The following is an 11227-nucleotide window of genomic DNA, read 5'->3' as shown; positions in this document are numbered from 1 at the left end:
CCCACCTCACCCCCCCAAAAAGCTGAAGTGGTTCTATTAATATCAGAAAAGTAAGTCTCGGAAAAAGAAATACTACCAGGAATAAAGAGGGACACGTTATATTGATAGAGGGGTCAATTCATCAGGAAGACATAACAATTCTCAGTACATAAGCACCTAAAAACAAAGCTTTCAAAAACCATACAGCAAAACTGACAGAACTGAAAGAAGTACCCACGTCCACAATGACAGGTCCCTTCATCACTCTCTCAGTAACCGACAAAACAAGTAGACATGACATGGGATGAGCACTAGGCCTACTCTTGTTCTCGAACTGGCAGAAAAACTCACAGCTGAAAACAACAGGCTCTGAGCGTTCTGCACCCTAAAGAAAACTGCCAAAAACTGGAGCCAGGCCCCAGCCCTTCTTAAGGGACAGCCAGGTTAGCACTCACCCCGATCCAGGAGGACCTGGACTTAATTCCACCTGCAAAGATCGTGTGTTTGAAGAATCCATCCCGAGGTTCCCGGTGGGCAGCCAGGGCCGGAGACTAAGCCGGGAGCAGAGGTAGGTGCCCGTGGCCGGAATCAAACCCAGGACCCTTCAGTCCGCAGGCCGATGCTCTAATCACTGAGCCAAACCGGCTAGGGCTTAATTAGATTTAAGAAAAAGAAAGCAATATGGTTTTTCCTGCCTGTTGTTGTGGAAATTTTACTCAATAAAACAGGTGAAGAAACCAGTTCCTGGAGACACATGGTCCTCAGTGAGACCCCCACGTAGGCACAAACAGCGCATGAAAGTTTTGGGTCCACAGCTCACTGGTTGTGTGACTTTGGGCGAAACGTCTAACCTCTCCCGACTCCAAATACTGTAGCTGTAAAACAGAGATGATAGTATCGGAATAATGCAGTTGCCATAGGATTAGCTGAGAGGGAGGCTCTCTCACCCACTATCTGCTTAACCAATTGCCAGTTTAACCCTCTCTCTTCCCGACCTAAGCCCACAGCCCCTCCCTGCACTTCTGCCCCCAACCAGCAGAGCCAAAGATGGTCCAAAATCAGCTGCACCTGTTGCTAAACCTGCTTGTTAGTTGTATTTATATTATAATAATGTAATTTAACTAAATATTTACTTAAATCCATGAAATATGAGTGCAAAAAGAAAGAGCATTATTGTTTTCTATGAAAAATAACTTGGACGCTTTGAAAAGTCTCCAGGAAAGTGAGTTGTTAAAATAAGTTACTATCTGATTATGTGCACATGAGACACCTGTAGAGCGGGGGAAACAGTAAAAACCTGAGAAACTCTTTGCCCCATTGCTTCCCCACACCTGTAGGACCCTCCACTCTAAAGGAGTCTAAACTGGAAATCTCAGGGAATGGGCCACCGGTGTGGTGTCTGCAAGACTAGCGATTTGGAACGTAGGTCAGGCACCGCCTTCAAAGAAGGGGTCTCAGCCTTCAATCAGATTCATGCAGCCATGCAAGTTAAATTTCAAACTTCAACAGACTTCTAAAAATATATATATGTTTTATTGATTTCAGAGAGGAAGGGAAGGGGAGAGAGAGATAGAAACATCAATGATGAGAGTCATTGATTGGCTGCCCCCTGCACCCCCCCCCCCAATGGGGATTGAGCCGCAACCTGGGCATGTGCCCTGACTGGGAATCGAAACGTGACCTCCTGGTTCATAGGTCTGCGTTCAACCACTGAGCCACACCAGCCGGGCTCAACTGACTTTTTAACAGACCTAAAGACCTGTCCGACTCACGGTGGGTGAGAAGTGCTCCCAGCACTTGGCACTCGCTAAATGTTAGCTCCTCCCCCCACCCCCAGGCCCAGTGCTTTGGAAGTTCCATTTGGCTTCACACCCAAATGCCACTCGGTTCTGTAACATTTCACCAGTAAACACACGCTGCTGGGGTGACTTCACGTCGCATGGAACCAGAGCTATTTGCAGAGGACATTTGAGGCCCAGGACATTTCCATCTCACACACCCCAGAAGCCTCACCCCACACGCAGCAGAATCCAGGGAGGCCTGGGTGGGGCAGGGGCAGAGAGCCTCATGGACAGCGATCGGCTTCTAATGAAAATAGCGCCCCTGGACCCCGTAGCCTTACGCAGCACTCGGTGCTGATGGGCCTTTGGAAGATGTAGGTTCACCTCCCGGCACCTCCCTGAGCTGGGGCATGTCATGCTTTTCCACGTAGAAGCTCAGGGAGTGGAACACACACAGTTAACAGACTTGCTTAAGGCGGCTCCGCAAGTTGACAGGGGAGATGGGTGAGACCCCCAGGCACTGAGACTGCGGGCTGTCCGCCCTGGCCTCTGTTTGCTCGGTTTGGTTCCCTTCCCAAGTGCTTATGTGTATTTGCTGACCACAGCGACGCCTTTATATACAATGTGTGTGTGGATGAGTGTGCAGGTGCGTGTGCATTTATCTATATGCATCTTTGCGCCTTGTGAGAAAGCCTGGGGAAGAAATTGCGTGGCTGATGTTTCACCACGCTTCATTTTCTCCAGTCCCTCCACTGACTGGTAAGAGCTGTGCTCCCCCGGCCTTTCTGTATTCACTGATCGCTTGTTTCTCAAAGGAAGACGCAGGTGCCAGGGCCACTGCAAACCTTCCCAGCCTGTCCACGGCAACGGGAAAGGCCGTGGGTGAAGGACCGCGGCCTGGAGAGAAACTCCCCAGAGGACCTGGCTCCTTGCGCCCTCAGCAATTCCCGACATCCTATTGCATGAAAGCAGGATTCCTTGGTGCCTGGGCACGTCCCTCCCCACTCTTTCCCATGCCACAGGCAGAACGCACGGAGAGGTTGGTCATAAATTGCGACAGTGGCATGAGGTGTTTCTTTGGAGGAAAACTTATGCAAACCTCAGCTGGGGAGCAAATTCAGGTTGGCCGCAGACAGAATATGAACAGGAAAGATTGAGAAGATCTTGTCCCCTCTTCCAGGGCCAACCCTGAGCCTCTGGGGCCAACATTCATTTACCTACAAACGTTTAACGAGCCACCACTGTGCATGGAGCACCCACGTAGGCTCTGGGTGCTCCACTCAGGGGTGAACCCAGTAACCAAGGAAGGGAGGAGAGGGCAGGAACAGACCAGGAACATGGGCGAGGCGGGGACTGAAGGTGACACGTGGGCTTGGGGCAGTTTCCGTGGCTGCCTGGCGGTCACTGGCAGTCACTGCCTGGCATGTGTGCTGTCCCAGAACCCTCCCCAAGGCCCAGTGCCATCCCTCTGGCTTCTGCGCTTCCCTCTCCAACTTGAGAGATCCCCTTGGGGGTAGCCTCACCCCACAGGGGAGGCAAGAGTCTGTCAGGCAGAGCAGGCAGGGACATAATACAATCTCTCATTCTGGTCTTGGGAGCAGGACATTGGGAATGAACCTCAGCTGCTTTGTTTCTCGATTAACCCTGATTTCCTAGGCCACACGTAGGCCTAGAAATCCCTCAGGTGGTTGGTCATTCCCTACTTGTAGTTTGAGATGGATTTAAAGTAAGCCATGTCACTATTACCAAAAGGACAAAAAATAGCAAGTGTTGGTGAGGGTGTGCAGAAAAAGGAACCCTTGTCCCTGTTGCTGGGAATGTAAACTGGTGCAGCCACTGTGGGGAACAGTACGGAGGTGCCTCAAGAAATTAAAAATAGAACTGCCATTCTACTTATGGGCATTCACCCAAAGCAAAGGAAATAAAGTCAGTATCTTGAAGAAGTATCTGTACCCCCATGTGCATTGCAGATTTATTAACAACAGCCAAGGCATGGAAACAACCTACGTGGATTAAAAAAAATGTGAGCCACACACACAAACACACACACACACACACAGGAATATTATTCAGCCATGAAAAATCCAGCCATGAAAAAGGTCCACTTGTGCAAAAACACGAGTGGACCTTTAGGGCATTATGGGAAGTGAAATAAATCAGACAGAGAAAGACAAATACTGTATGATCTCACTTACACGTGAAATCTAAAAAGCCCAAAACTCAAAAACAAGAGTAGATTGGCTGTTGCCAGGAGCTGGGAGGTGGGAGAAGTGGGGACACATCGGTCAAAGGGTCCAAACTTCCAGTGATAAGATGAGTAAGTTCTGGGGAATCTAATGAACAGCTTGGTGACTGCACTTAACAGGACTGTGTTACACACCTGAAAGTCGCTAAGAGTGGATCTTATATGTTCTCACAACAACGAAATTGTAATTATGGGAGGTGATGTTAACTAACCCTGTGGAAGTCATTTCACAATATACCTTTATTTCCAGTCATCACATTATACCCCTTAAACTTACACAACGTGGCATGTGAATTATATCTCAATAAATCTGGGGCAAGGCAGAGTGAGCCGCAGCGCAGAAGGCTAACATTTACAAACAAGTCCTCCTTATTTCTTAAAAAAAATCACACAGTTTGAAGGCAGCCTTGTGCAGTTGATGAAATACTGGCTTCTTAGTTTCAGGAGACCTGGGGGCCTAGCTTGTCCCAGATGAGCTCTGGGCCAGTTGCTTCCTGACACTCAGATGCCTCAGCTTTTCCTGTTACCCCCCGCGTAGGGTGTGCCTGTCCGAAGGTGTGCTGAGCCCGTTGGTTTCGGGTCCCTGCTCCTCGGGAGGAAAGAGAGTAGTTCTTTTATTCCCTGAAAAGAGGTACCGCTAGAATCTCTATTAGTTCATTATGTCACCGGACACGTTTTCTAAACTCTGCTCTGGATGGAAAGCTCGCAGCTGGTGAGGCGGCAAGGCGACCGCCCGCATTCAAGGCGTCCCAGCCATGGAAAGGGCCAACAGCCCTGCGATGGAGGCCACGGTGTCGCCCAGGTCCTGCCACCAGGGTCAAGGCTTCGGGAGATGGGCGGCTGAGAGCCCCGCCTGAGAACCGCCCGCATGTGAGGGATGGTCCCTGGCACCCAGGCCACGCTCCTCCCTGGGGGAGCCTCATCCTGCGGGGTCCAAAGGCCCAGACCCTGGCCCCCGGCCTCATTTTAAGAAAACTCAGAGGGTGGTCCCAGCTGCAGAGTGTCTGTGAGATGAGCTGAGGCCTGTTAGCACCGCATCACGGCTCACCCCCCTTACCCCCCGCACTCCCTGACCTGCGCTGTTCCCTCCCCAGGGCACCCCTCAGGAACCCCCTGCTCCAAGTCCCCATCTCTGAGTCTGTGTCCCAGCAGGGAACCTAAGACAGCGACCCACCCTCACTCCGCTCCAACGTTTAGTGACAGCAGGAGCACTTCCTTCCTTCTCTGCCTTTCGGTGACAGGATGACTTGTCGCTGTCCAGGTTCAGGTTGGGGGTGTGCGTGCGCGTGCGTAAATCCAGTCCAGGGGACCTGGGAACAAACCAGGGGACGTCCTGCGTGTAACTGGCTCTGGGATTAGGTCAGGCTGGCTGGCTGAGACCCACTCACTGCCACCTTCTCAGATGAAAGCTGCCGTGGGGCTGCCATAGGAAACGATTAACCCTGCTCGAGTTCAAACAGCTTATGTGAGCTGAGAGAGCCCGGTTTCCCTTCTGGAGCCATTAATTAATGAGCTTCTTTCTTCCCCCCATCCCTCATCCCCATTCTAACTTCTTTCCATTGTCATTCTGTGCAGCTCCCCAGCTGACAGCACAAATGCCAATGTGGAGAGGGCGCCCTGTGCCCCGGGACGTTAACATCTGTTTCTGCGGAGATGCTCCTTTTCCTCGGAAGCGTATCACAGCCCCGCGAATGTGAGGAGCAGCTGTCTTGAGAGACGCCAGCGAGGGACCCAGAGGCACCGAAAATCATCGCTAATGTAAATGAGCGTGGCTCACACTTGGCAGGGTAAGTAAGACGGTGTGTTTTTAAATGAGAAGACCTGAAGCCTTGCAGATGAAATGAGAGGCCTCCCTTCGCAGCTGTGCGGGTGGACCGCTCAGATCCCGGTGACGGACGCTGGAGGCTTGTAATTGTCCATCTCAACAGCCCTTTTGAATTCACCTGGTTCTTTGCAAACAAGGTTGCTGACTTGTACTATTGCCAAAGAGATGCCCTGCTTTCTCACAGTGCCTTTTTCCTTCATGCCTCTGGCTGTGATCTTGGATTTCTCCAATGTTAAAATGAAGAGCAGAGAGAGAAATCAGAAGGCCCTATCTACATACATAGTAGGCACAGTAGGTAGTAGTTGTTAGCTGCATTTTTTTCATGAAAAACTGGGAGTAAGAGAGACTTTAAGTCATTTGCACAACGAGATACAGCTAGTAAGTGGCAAAGCTAGAATTCAAGTCAGGTCTGAGTCCTTAAGCCCTTACCTGTTAGGGTAAATAGTTGAGAAATCAAGGTAAAAGAAAAATATGGTTAAGAAATTATAGCCTGATTATCCCCTAGATTATATATCCCACATTGTCATGTTTGGAAGCCAGGCATGAGCCCAAACTGTTAAAGATTGCTAGTAGACAAAGAAAAGAAAAAAAAAAAAAACTAATTATAAGAGTCACAACATCCTTAAGAAAAAAACAAATTTAGGATAGCCCAAATTTTTGATACTGAGAGAATTTTACCCATGAGTCTTAATAAAGACAATAATACTGTGTGATGTCATAGATAATGTCCTGACAACATCTTTAAAAAGAACCCAATGATGAGGTTTTGGGGGTATTTTTTATTTATTAATTTTTAGAGAGAGAGGAAGGGAGAGAAACATCGATTTGTTATTCCACTTATTTATGCATTCCTTGGCTGATTCTTGTATGTGCCCTGACCAGGAATCAAACCTGCAACCTTGATGTATCAGGACAAGGCTCTAACCAACTGAGCTACCTGGCCAGGGCCAAACAATAGTGAGTTTTATAACTCAGACCCTTGTAATTCACGTACTTCATTGCATTCAGCGTAAGACCAAAGAACATGTGAGTTTAGGAAGTTGTGTGTGAAGCCAAACTAACGCAGTCTAGTTCACAGCTTTCAGAACTGGGTAGAACCGCGGTGCGTGTGTGTGCGTGTGTGCACGCACAGGTGTGTGTGTGTACATGGATTGTGCTCCCTTCAGGGACTCCTCCATACATATTTGAATAAGAGTTATACAGGAGTCTGAGTTTTGGTCTCCGAGATGAACCTGGAGTGCATAAAGTCTATGCTGCTGATTAAAAACAGAGCCTCAGGGAGAGATGGGGGTTAAAATTAAGGAACTAAGATTTACCTGGATGGATGGTCAGCCTACCTACACAGAATAACTTGGTTTGGATCCATATTATCTCATAAGTATTATTTTAACTGTTAACAAAATTCTGTGAAAAATTACTTTAAAAACAATATGTCATCAGAGATGAAGATTTTCAATTTCTCAAACTCCCTTACTAATAAGCAACATGAGGGCAGGGATGGATGGATGGATGGATGGATGGATGGATGGATGGATGGATGGGACGGATGGACAGATGGGTAGATGGATGGGTGAGTGGGTAGGTGGGTGGATGGATGGATGAGTAGATGGATGGGTGGGTGGGTGGATGGATGGATGGATGGATGGATGGATGGACGGATGGGTAGATGGATAGATGGGTGGATGGGTGGATGGATGGATGGATGGATTTATGAAGTGAGGGAGATGTGGATAATTCATTCACTCGTTTATTCATGTATTGAAAGATGTGTCCACACTAATCCAGCACGACTCAGGAGAGGGAATGGGTGAACGTGTCAGACAGGGGGATTCTGGTCCCCAGAATGATACGCTCTATTTTGGAATAGAGATGGGTCACCCAGCTCTACCCTGGCTTTGTTCAGTTCATAAACATTTATTGACCACTTACTGTCACATAGTTATCAAATGAGATGTCAAGACTCGTGGGTGTTCATTAGGATATACGATCAGTTGGCTGTGGTAAAAACCAAAAATAACAGGCCTAAACAGAACGGTATTTCTCTAGTACACACACACCTGGACTGCATGGTGCTCGGCTCCAGTAATTTGGTCCATGAGCGTCAGTGTGCTGTTCAGGTCAGGTTAAGCTCTGATGCAGGTAAATCTCAGTGGCTTGAGAATTCAACGAGTCCTGGTTCTTTCTCTGCTCACAGAGCAGCTGTGGGGGTCGGTCTGCTCTCCAGGAGAGCTCCTTTCAAGCAGTGGTGCAGGATCCAGACCAAGTCCATCTTTTTAACGGGCACAGGGCCGAGGCAAGGCCCAGGGCCTGGCAGATTCCACCACTGAAGCAACAAAAGCCTTTGTTTTATTTAGACAGTTTGCTACTTATGTGGACAGTGAGGAAGCTGAGCTAAAGGGGCCTGGTCCCAAACTCCTAGCTCCACTGCCTGGTGCCTTCGGTGATAGATTAAATGTGGTCACCGTCTATGGGTCTTATCCACTGTGAACCTCTCAAATCTGATTTCTGTGAGTTCGCTCTGGTGCTGGGCTCCCTGATGCAATGAAGTTTCTGAATCTGCTAAATGAATGCTTGTCACCAGAACATAGGGGCCCTGTGTCGGGGGCCTGCCCCCTGTGAGCCCTGCCCCTGCGGGTAGCCAGCTGGTGCCCCTCAGCGTTTCTATCACTGGCATGTCTCTAGGCAACGGGTCAGCCTGACACTGTGTGGCCTCGTGTGTAACCAGAATGACTGCCTGCCAGGAGCAGGTGCTACGTTGGCAGCAGACATGTCCACACAGCTCCGATATGGGGCGCTACTAAAGTCACCGAGAGCCACAGAAAGTCTTAGGGAATTCAGCCCAGAAATTCCCAAACGTCTTTTCTCTGGCACTGGGGGGGGGGAGGGGGGGGGGCGGAGACCATTCCAGTATTTCTGATTTAACATCTCTGATTTGAGATTCGTACATCAGGGGAGAAAAAAGGAACAGGTCTCTTGCCAATAGGCTACGGTAGAAATATAATCATGAAACTTTACAAAAAGCCCAAATCAGAAACACATTGTAAAGATAATAAAAGGTACTATGCCCTGCCGATCAATTTTCTTAAGTAATCTTTTCATGTTCTGTGGAAATTATAGACATAGCTATTCTCAATAAATATGTGATTTTGATGGAGAAAAGCCCAGAGCTGGCATGAAACTCACCTCTACCAGTTGGTTTTTAGATGTTTCTAAAACAAAATAGAGCAGACATCATTTCAAAGCTCTGAGAAAGTGAGCTGCTTCAAATAGGCAAGAAAAACAAATGAAACACCTGCAAAACCCTCAGAGAAACATCTGTAGCATCATCTGCCTCCAGCCACTTCCCAGGATACTTTGATTCCAGAATTGTGTCCACTTGAGAAACCCAAAAAGTCTCTCTTTTTTTTCTGTTCAAGTATCCTCTGTTACCCAAAGCTAGGGATGTCAGCTAGGTCTAATGTCCCAGGGCAAAGACCGCAGAGAGAGCTATGGCTAAGGTCAAGGCCTGTCTTAAATTTCATTATATATTTCATTATCGCTAGTTCTGTTATAAACCCAGCTTCTCATTCTTGCGAGATCCGTGTTCACAAAGAAAACCGACCAAACCCCACCTCCACGCCATGTGCTCTCTCAATGGAAATGCCCTTCTCCTTGTGCCTCTCTGACCAAGCAGACGGGAGGGATCCTGTCTGATCCCCTGGACTGACATCTTAAAATGTCAGCATCCCAATTTCCATGGAAACCTCCGCAAGAGCCACCTCTAATAACAAAGCCTCTTAAGCTACCTGGATGGTGCTCATGAAGCGTAGAGCTGCCCTTCACAGTCTAGGCCGCACTTGTCCTTAGTGATAACAGCGCCTAAGATTGTTCTCGTGACTTTTTATTTGGTGATAGAGTGGTGAGATGTTTGGTTACTTCTGTTAAGCATCCAATCCAGGTTCAAGTACGGCTTGTTTTATCTCTGCACTCACTTAATCTAGAAAGGTCCCTTCACCCTTCCCTTCCTTTCCTGACACTGACTGTTTGGAGATTTCAGAATGTCCCAAATTGCTGCTCTTAGTAGATTATTTCCTCATAATGTCACTTCCCTGGTGTCTATTCCTTGACTCTCCGGACGTTAGGTCTAGAGCAGTGCTGTCCAGTGGAAAGACAATGGGTGCCACATGCATAATTTTTAAGTAGCCACACTTTTAAAATTTAAAAACAGGTGAATTTTAATAACATACTTTATTTAACTCACTATACCTAAAACCTTATGGTTGCAACATAATCAGTATTCTTACAATTATTAAGGAAATATTTTACATTATTTCCTTGTTACTAAGTCTTCAAAACTTGGGACCCAGGTTGCACTCAGAGCACCCCTCAGCTGGGACTGGGCCACCCCCCACCCGATGCTGGGACAATGCAGGTGCAGCCCAGCCCTCCTGTCGGCTCCTCTTCTCGGCTCCCAGCCCTTGTCCCTCACGTCTGCATGTCCATAAATGAACATGGGCCCTCCAGGACACAGGGGTGGGTGCCCTGGCACAACAGGTGGGTCCTGCCCAAGCCCAGTCCTTCACTGTCACGCCTCTGTCCCCCCTTCTGTGTAAGCCAACTCCCCCTGCCCGTGAGGTCTACTCTAACTAAATAAAAACAAACACAGCCTTATAACCATTAAGAAAAATGTTTCCTCTTCCCCATCAATCAACAAAATAGAGTTGAAAACTGTTCTTTCCCGAGGAAGGTTTAGAGCTCAGATAGCAACGGCGAGGAGGAAACTGGGGCAGCCTGCCCAGGAAGGGGAACCCTGCGGGCGGGACAGGGGGCTGACAGCTCCCGGGGGGCCTCTGAGCCCCGCCCGTCGGAAGCAGCTCGGCCCTGAGCAGCGGCCCTGCAGTGCCACCACCGGGACGCCCGAGGAACTGCTCCGTGGTGTCTGCAGCCCAGAAGCATCCCACAGGCAGGGAAACCAATTCCCGCTCAACTCCGGCCTTCTCGAACTTCCAGCAGGGGGGGACGCGCTGGCAGGATTCCCCGAGGGCCTCTGAGAGCGGGGACCCTCCCGTCTGAGCACGGGACCAAGAGGGTAAAACCAAAACTACGATTTGAATGCCGGCTTTGTTTACAGCCTGTGTCCTTGAAAGGTCACCTGCCTGCTCCAATACACCATCTCCAGGTGTGAACAAGAAAATGTCATCAAGCTCTCTTAGAGGACCCTGTGGGGAAATTCAGCACAGAAACAAAATCTTGTCAATACAGAGCATTTAGCAGAAAAGAAAAAAACGACACCAGGCCACCTGACTCCACTCCAGAGGGAAGGACACGGATGGAACATGTAGCAGGCGGAGCAGAACTATCTCCCTGGCTCAGTCAGCCAACGTGAGAAATAAAATCGAATTTGGGGCATGAAAAATG

The sequence above is a fragment of the Miniopterus schreibersii genome, assembly GCF_964146895.1.
Source record: "Miniopterus schreibersii genome assembly, chromosome: 21".
Taxonomy (NCBI): domain Eukaryota; kingdom Metazoa; phylum Chordata; class Mammalia; order Chiroptera; family Miniopteridae; genus Miniopterus; species Miniopterus schreibersii.
Note: the sequence above shows the minus strand (reverse complement) of the source record.